The sequence below is a fragment of the Ricinus communis genome, chromosome 3 (assembly GCF_019578655.1).
Source record: "Ricinus communis isolate WT05 ecotype wild-type chromosome 3, ASM1957865v1, whole genome shotgun sequence".
Classification (NCBI taxonomy): Eukaryota; Viridiplantae; Streptophyta; class Magnoliopsida; order Malpighiales; family Euphorbiaceae; genus Ricinus; species Ricinus communis.
Genome location: NC_063258.1, coordinates 18,655,119 through 18,665,221, shown reverse-complemented (window position 1 = coordinate 18,665,221; position 10,103 = coordinate 18,655,119).

The following is a 10,103-nucleotide window of genomic DNA, read 5'->3' as shown; positions in this document are numbered from 1 at the left end:
CCACATATGTCAACTTTTCTGTGATTTCTATCTCTGGCTCTGGAATGATATGACTAGGATCTGATCTATATCGCCTCAACATAGAAACGTGAAAAACATCATGAATAGAAGACAACTCTGTAGGTAATGCTAACCTATAAGCCAATGGTCCAACTTTTTCAATAATTTCATAAGGTCCTACATACCTCGGACTCAATTTCCCTTGTTTACCAAACCTTAATATTCCTTTCCATGGTGATACCCGTAAGAAAACTTTATCACCCACAATATATTCTATTTCCCTTCGATGCAAATCAGCATAACTCTTTTGTCTGTCCCGTGCTACTTTCAAATTCTTTTTAACTATCTCTATTTTATCCACTGTTTCTTGTACCAATTCGGACCTTCAAGTCGTCTTAAACCTTCAACATCCCGACATCTTGGACTTCTACATTTCCTCCCATACAAAGCTTCATAAGGAGCCATACCGATACTAGAATGAAAACTGTTGTTATCGCAAATTCCATCCTGTGGTATGTAATCATCCCGGTTACCCTTGAACTCAAGTGTGCAAGCCCTCATCATATCTTCTAATGTCCGAATAGTTCTTTCTAATTGCTCATCCTGTTTGAGGATGAAAAGTCGCATCTTGAAATGAAGCTTAGTACCATATGCTTCGCAAACTCTCCCGAAGCGAGAAGTAAATCCGGGATCCCTATCCGATACAATAGATATAGGCACACCATGCAATCTAACAATCTCGGAAATATACAATTCAGCAAGTTTATCAAGTGAATCTGTTTGCTTCACGGGTAAGAAATGAGCACATTTAGTAAGTCGATCAACAATTACCCAAATAGCATCATGCTTGTTAAATGTACGCGGCAATCCCATAACAAAATCCATAGTAATCTTATCCCACTTCCACACAGGTATAGATAAAGAATGAAGTTTACCTGCGGTGCACCGGTGCTCTCCTTTCACTTGCCGACATGTCAAACACTTACTCACAAATTCGCCACATCCTTCTTCATTGTCGACCACCAATAATAAGGCTTCAAATTTTTGTACATTTTGGTACTTCCAGGATGCATTGCATAAGGTGCATAGTGCGCTTCATGCATGATTTCCTTTCTCAAATTTCATACATCAGGTACACATACACGATTTCTATTCAATAACACACCATCATCTTTCAACACAAATTGTGTATTCTTTCCTTCTTGTACTCTACCCTTCATCCTTTGCAAATAAGAATCTTCACACTGTGCATCTTTAATTTTATCTCCAATCAAAGGCTTTACTTGTAATGTGGCTAACAGATCATCGTCATAAACATAAAACTTCACATCCATAGCTCTAAGTGCAACTAAATATTCTACATTGTAACAAACCATACTTGAAAAATTTTCCACTGACTTCCTACTTAAAGCATCAGCAACAACATTTGCTTTTCCAGGATGATAATCAATAGTGCAATCATAATCCTTCAGAAGCTCAATCCATCTTCGTTGTCTCAGATTCAACTCTTTCTGCGTAGGGATATATTTCAAACTTTTATGATTAGTAAATATCTGAAATGTCTCCCCATATAAATAATGTCGCCATATCTTCAATGCATGTACAATAGCTGCTAATTCAAGATCATGTGTAGGATAATTCAGCTCATGAGGTCGTAATTGTCTTGAAGCATAAGCTATAACCTTCCCATGCTGCATTAAGACACATCCAAGTTCTTGCCTAGAAGCATCAGTATATACAACAAAACCTCCATTTTCAGATGGCAATGCGAGTATCGGTGTAGTAATAAGCCTTTTCTTCAACTCTTGAAAATTTTGATCACATAACTCCGTCCACTGGAATGGCACATTCTTCTTTAACAAAACTGTTAGAGGCTTAGCAATAACTGAAAAATCTTTTACAAATCTTCTATAATAGCCAGCTAACCCAAAAAAACTTCAAACTTCAGAAACATTTCTAGGCGGTTCCCATTCAATAATTGCTTTAATCTTTGATGAATCTGGATGCACTCCATGTTTAGAAATAATATGCCCTAAGAATGCAATTTCCTCCATCCAAAACTCGCATTTGTTGAATTTTGCATACAACTGTTTTTCCCTCAAAATCTGTAAAACAATTCTCAAGTGTTGTTCATCAGTGACATAAAAGCAGCAGGAGCATTTGTTAAACCAAATGGCATCACAATAAATTCATAATGCCCATACCTTGTTCTGAATGCTGTCTTGGCAATAGATTTCTCTTCAACCTAGAGTTGCCAATAACCTGATCTTAAATCAATTTTAGAGAACACAGTTGCACCTTTTAACTGATCAAGCAAATCATCAATTCTCGGCAATGGATATTTATTCTTCACTGTTATCCTGTTCAATTGCCTATAATCAATACATAATCGCATACTACCATCCTTCTTCTTCACAAACAGAACTGGTGCTCCCCAAGGTGAAGTACTTGGCCTGATGAAACCTTTATCAAGTAATTCTTCTAATTGCTTTTTTAATTCTTTCAATTCTAATGGAGCCATTCTGTATGGTGCAATGGAAATAGGTGCAATACCAGGGATGATGTCAATCTCAAAATCAACCTCTTGATTTGGTGGCAAACCAGGCAAATCATCTAAGAATATGTTAGGAAATTCTCTGACCACTGGAATGTCTAATACCCCTGGACTGACCTTAGTAGTATCTATAAAACTAATTAGATATGCTTCACATCCATATTTAATTAATCGACCATGATCCTTCACTGAAATCAAACAATTAGGAATTGTCTTCCTTTCACCCACCATTACTATTTTCATTTCTCCTTGTATTTCCATAGCCACTTCCTTTGTTTTACAATCAACAATAGCATGATTTCTTGACAACCAATCCATCCCCAAAATAACATCAAACTCTCTAAGATTAATAACAACCAAATCTGCATGTAGTTTGACACTATCTACTACTACAGGACATAATCTCACTATCGTATTTACTGTGATAATACCCCCAGCAGGCATAGATACATATATATCATAACCTAATGCCTCTATATTAGCATGAACATGCGATGCAAAATCATATGATATGAATGAACATGTGGATCCAGGATCAATAAGAACATGTGCATCGGAATCATGAATAGAAAGTATACCGATAACAATTTCAGGTGCTACAAATGCTTCATTTCTAGTAGTAGCAAATACTCTAGCTTGTGCTTGTGGTTGACCAATTTGTTCCGATGGTGTTGCTGAAATAGTTAAACCTCCTCCGCCACCTCTTCCCTCTCCGCCTCTGCTGAACCAACTGGAATATTTTCACCAACACTACTCCGACCCACCGTATAAGATTCTCCGGCATTATTTCTTCTCATAGGACAATCTCTAGAATAATGTCCCGGCCTACTACAAGTAAAACATACTACCGGTCTAGGTCCCCAACATTCTCCGAGTATGTCTCCCTGTTGCACGTGGGACAAACAGGGAGCAAACCCTCTCTGGCTGAAACTTGTCCTCCCTCAAGTCCGGATGAATTGTATCCACCTCTACTATAAGGTACTGTGGAGGATCTACTAGGCCCGACCACCAAACCCTCGTCCACGATAACTACTCCGACTGTGAATTAGAGCCTCTAAACGAAGAAATACTAATATGTCTTGGAGGATTACTATAAGCACCAATGATCTTCTTCTTTTTAGCTTCCATAGTATTCCTTTCAAATGATGTTTCTTTAGCTCTCAAAGTAGCTTCAATTGAGGCATTGTAATTATGAGGTTTCACTGCCATTTTCTCACGAATGTCAAGCCTCAAACCCATCTCAAATTTCTTCCTTTTAAGTTCTTTAGTGGCTATTTCTTCTGGTGCATACTTACATAATCTCACAAATTGAACTTCGTACTCACACCGACATATCATTCTGTTTCAATCAAGAAATTCAAGCTTCTTTCCTGTCTCTATAAATTTCAGGTATACTTCTCAAAGTAAATTCTCTCAAGAAATCATTCCAAGTCAAAGTGATTGGTCGATCTTTGCTTCTCAAAACTGTTTCCCACCAATCAAGTGCATCTTTTCTATTAAAGATAATCGTATATAGAAGCCTTTGTTCGGATGTGCAATTAAATCTATCCAACACCCTTTCTGTATTTCGTAACCATTCCTCAGCCTCAGCAGGATCAGTAGTACCTTGAAAAACATCAGCACCTTGTTTCCTAACTCTTTCATAATTCTTATCTATCACGGCCTTTTGTTGTTGAGTCCGAGGCACGGTGCTTGTTGTTGAGCTCGCCCGTTGCATCGGAAAATCCATAAACTGTTCCATAACATTTTGTACATTCGATTGTGCAGCATTTTCAGAATGTAGCTCATGCTCATCATGTTGATCATGTTCAGATGCATTTTCATGACCATGCACAGACTCTAATGACTTATCTGGGCCAGTTGCGTGTTCTCCTTGTCTCTCCATCTATATATATGAAATGAAAATACTCAGTCAAGTTCAAAGAACATACATCATATGCTTAATGATGTGCAACATGAATCTACCCCCAATGAATCTAATCCCTGCTCTGATACCACTAAAATGTAACACCCCCATCACATGCTAACCAATAAACATTAGCCAGGAAGCATACAAGCGTCGTAGAATATATACTGCAGGTAGATAGGTCAATATGTAGGTTGTTAAGAATCCAGACACAAGGTTATTAACATGTAAACATATGATTATACTTAAACATCATTTAACAAGTATTACAAACATCTTCTTATGCCTTATAAGGCATACTTCCATAAATATCACATAACTGCATACAAAAATGCATCAGGAGGAGACTTCACAAAACTGGCCTAACTTGACAGAACTGCTAAAAGCTAGACTTCGCATACAACCAACGGATGCACTAATATTTACAAACCTGAAAAGAAAAATTTTGGAGAGGGGTGAGCCTCCAGCTCAGTAAATAAATAATCAACATAATCTATATCACATACACTTAATACAATTTCCACCCAATCACATAACTTTCCATGATATTCATAGTTTAGGTATAAAGTCATACCATTCTACTCAATTCATTACAACCATCATAGAAGAAATACAATTCAACAATTATGGTTAGTTCTCACGGCTTGTGGATCCCCTTTAATATGCTGCTCCACCTCATCCTCACATATCACACACGTAAGCTGCTCCGCCTCATCTCACATTATACACTTTTATAGCCTCTCTAGGCTTTAGCCTCCCAAGGCTTTATATATATATATATATTTTTTTTTATAGGGGAATCCACCATTCACATGCACATATGCACTTAACATCATAATTCAATCATTTCACTTATATCATATTTCAGCAATAACAATTGTTCCACTCAACACCAATCATTTCCATCTCAGTCATTCAAACATAAACAATATTAAGCAAATGCAACCATTTGCGGAACATTTGATTAAATATATGAACATAGCAAATATTAACTATTTACTTACAAATATTCATGTAAATGCGAGTTCTAATGCATTACAAGATCATCCCCTCTCTAATTCATAGGTCTAACTCTTCCTCTAAGACTCTCAATTATTGTTTTAATATCCTATAAACATTTCCCATCTAGTTAAATACCAATTTAACTCAAATTAACATTAATAAATTGCATAAAACTAATCTCCAACATTTCTGTTTTCTAGACAGAATTTAGTACCAAGGTATATTTATTGCTGGGCAAAATTGGCTTAATAAAAAAATCTCATATTAAATAGACATATCCATTTATGCGTCTAGTTTCATCTCCAAGAAGAATTACTCAATTCCGACTTCTATAGATTTAATTATTTTCAAATTACTGAGCAAGGGTCATACAGCTAGTTGTACCCGAGCAGCAATCTGTTTGCTCAATTTAAGCAACCAAAACTGCAAAAATAGCAAAATCACAAAACTACAAAGTTATAGAGGACTCTTTAAAATTTCCATAGACACCAATTAAGCTTAATTTGGACTTATATAACCCATGTTATGCCTAAAATACAGAACATCAAGGTTGCTGGAATTTTGACAGTTTTCTATCTTAACATACTTAAACTTAAATCAAGCTTAATCTTTATGCGATCATTCAATACTCTACTAGTTCATGATAATCAGACCTTTAATTAATCAATGAGAGCATCAAATGAAGTTTTTCCAATTTGTAATCAAGAACCCTAATGACAAATTAATAACACTCAAGTAACAACTTACCAATTTCAGCTTTTGGGTTGCTAATATGCTTAAATCCTTTAGCTTTAGCTTGGCTCCTTCAATAGTTAGCAAAATCCTATCTTAATCTTAAGTTTTTCTAGGTATTCCACTCCTCTCTCTTAATGCCACCACCTACTAAACTATTTTTATCACCCTAAATTAATTCTTACTAACCATATATAGGTACTAACTTTTAATTGTATCTTTTAAGTCCAATCTATTTACCCAACCTTCAACTATTGGTTCAATTAAGTCTTAAGGCTTAGTACACATAACCCAAGTACTTAATCAACTTATCTAAATTAATAATCTAATATCATGCTTCTTATTCTCTACTTATAATTAATATATATTTGTTCTCATAAAGTAAAAATATCATTGATATACCATCATATGCCCAATGATTAAATGTAAATGCACATAACATGGATGATGAGAAAATGCAGGCGTTACAACGAACCTATACTTATTGCTCACATCCTTCCTTTCTTTTATGTTCTTTGTCTACTCATTTGTTTAAATTAATTTGATTTGATCCTTACGCTTAGACATAGAAGAGAATAAAGAATTTTCTTTTTTGTTTCCTCATTGAATCCAAAATCCAAACTATATTCTCATTTGTTCATCTCTTTCTAATCAATGTCTTGTTTTATGGTTTGGTTTTATTTGCAAGTATAAACAAGAGTGTTGAGTTCAAGTGTGTGGAAGCGACAATCATAGGCACTGTTCCAATGCTTGGACAAATGCGAAGAAACAAAATTAGTTGATCGAGTATTGATATCATTCTTTCAATGATCGTGGGAGAATCTTTTGGAGGAAAGAGGGAACGAGAATTGAGGCATGCCCAAATATTCTGATTCGGGATTTGTGCCACTGAGATCTCCATCATTCCTTGTTCCTCTGGGCATAAGGACTCCCGATGACACAAGGATTGATGTAAGGAATCATGGGAATGTAATTCACAAGCTTGATCAATGGCATTAGGGCTTAGCTTGATGATCAAGCAGGACGAGACGTAAATCCACGTGCATTAGAGAGATATCATGTTGGTTTTGATTAATCAAAGTGTAATACAAGTGAGAATGCAAGTGTTTTGATGTTTGGGATGCATATAAAGAAGTAATTTGAGTGGGGGTATTATTAGGTAGGCCCTCGCAGATTTTCCCTTGTTTTCGTTAAGCTGTGATATGGAACCTCCATAAATAAGCTTGAGAATCCCTTCTGAATTGAAGACCCCCAACATTTTAACATGACAACTCCAAGAACCAATTTGGCTCAACCCCTAAGAAAGGTTAGAAGACACATTTCTTAGAAAGATGATCAAGAATTAGAACCTAAGGAAAACTAAGTCCCTTAAGCCCCAATTCGAAGTACACCACTAGGATAGATGAACTCCTTGATAAGTAAGATTTGCATTCAACAAGAGCACAAACACAAAGTAAATAAGCTTTAAGGTAAAAATACTAAATATCATTCAACTTCAAGTTTTTTTTACATCAAAATTCGTACTAGCCTTATATAGGCCTTAGAAAACTCTAAATCTTAACTAATAAGGATTTACATCTCATCTAAGATAAGGATAACCTTTCTAATTAAAAAAGATAACTTAAACAGAATCCTAGTTAGGTTAAAATACATGTGTGGCCGCCCAAAATAAGCCTTATAACCCTAATTTACATAAGTCATATGGATGGGCCTCATAACATAAGCCAAGTTAGGCCCAAAGTCTTCATATGCTCCAATTCAGCTTCTTTGGTCTTTTTAAGCCCAATTAAATTCATTTAAACCCAATAAACTGAATTAGATTAATGAGCCTTGAACTTAATTCCAATTCTTCAAGGCTTGATGTGTCATCAGCTCAAATGTCTTGGATAAGCTCATTGACTTGCAATTTGAATCGAACTAGGACTCCTAGTTGGTTTAGGATTCCTTTCGTTGCTTGTATTCCTAATATCATCAGGAAGCCTTACAGGATTAGGATTCGTAGTTGAGTGAGGACTCCTTATTGGATTAGAGTTCCTTGAGCTAGTAGGATTTGCATCATCAAGACTCCTTGCTGGAATAGGATTCGTTATGCTAGTTTGGTTCGTATCAAGTCGCTCATAAAAGTTGGACTGTGAGCATTGACAGTCAACTCCTCTCTAGTTGTTGATTTGACTTTAGTTTATTCATCTTTATTCATTTTTTATATTTAGCTTCTAGTTTCTTCCTCATATGGAATTTGGGCTTTTGCACTATAAAAACCGCATCCAACCGAATACTTAACAGTAATTAGATATTATTTTAGTTTTCTATCCTACGAAAAATCAAGTTATGGGTTCTTTCAAAAACTTTATGGACTTATCAACACTTGCACTACCAAGCATAGACCTATCCGTCGTGTCCTTCCTTTCTTTTGTATTCTTTGTCTACCCTTGTGTTTAAATTAATTCGATTTGATCTTACACCTAGCTGTATGGAAGAGAACAAAGAACTTGTGATATTTTTCCTTACCAGATCTGAAATCCTACCTATATTCTCATTTTGTTTGTTTCTATTATATCTCTCTTTCTAATCTCGATCTAAAATGATGGTTTGGTTTAATTTGGGACCATAAACACGAGTGTTGAGTGAAAGCGCGTGGAAGCGGCAATCATAGGCACCGGTCCAATGCTTCGAAGAATGTGAAGAAAGAAAATTAATTGATCATGTATTGATATCATTCTTCAAATGATCAGGAACAAATTTTTTGGAGGAAAGAAGGAATGACAAGAATCGAGGCACACCCAAATATTCCAATTTAGGATTTGTACCATTGGATCTCCATCCTTCATTATTCCTCTAGGCATGAGGACTCCTGATGATGGAAGGTTTGACGGAAAGAATCACGGGAACACAATTAACAAGATTAACTGATGGTATTAGGCCTTAGCTTGATGATCAAGTAGAATGCACCATAAACACGACTGTTGAGTGAAAGCGCGTGAAAGCGGTAATCTTATGCACCGATTTAATGCTTTAATGAATGCAAAGGAAGAAAATTAGTTGATCGAGTGTTGACATCATTCTCTGAATGATCGCAAATGAATCTTTTGGAAGAAAGTGGGAACGATGAGAATCTAGTCACGAACAAATATTTTGATTCAAGATTTGCAACATTAGGATCTCTATCATTCCTTATTCCTCTAGGTACGACGACACATGATGACACAAGGATTGGCATAAGGAATCATGGAAATGCAATTAATAAGCATGACCAGTGGCATTAGGGCTTAACTTGATGAAATCCACGAGCGTAAGGGAGAAATCATATTGTTTTCAATCAATCCAAGCGTATATAAGTGGGAATGCGAGCGTCTTGACGTTTTGGGAAACATATAATGAACTAGTATGGGTTAGAGTGTTATTAAGTAGGCCCATGCGGATTTTCCCTTATTTTTATTAAGCTACCTCATAAGATTTATGAGTACGAGAGTGGTTAACCAATCCTTACAGTAACCTTTGTGTCATCAGGAGTCCTCATGCCATGAGAAATAAGGAATGATGGAGATCCAAAATTTTATGAACCAGCTTAATGAAAATAAGATAAAATTCATGTAGGCCTACCTAATAACACTGCATACCAAATTACTTAATTATATGCATCCTAAAGATTAAAAAGCTCTCATTCCTGATTATATTATGTTTTGATTCATTAATAACATTATGATTTCTCCCTTATGCACGTGGATTTATGTCATGTCCTGCTTGATCTTCAAGTTAAACCCTAATGCCATCGGTCAAGCTTATCAATTGTATTTCCATGATTCCTTACGCCAATCCTTGTGTCATCATGTGTTGTCGTACCTAGAGGAATAAGGAATGATAGAGATCCTAATGGTGCAAATCTTGAATCAGAATATTTGTTCATGACTA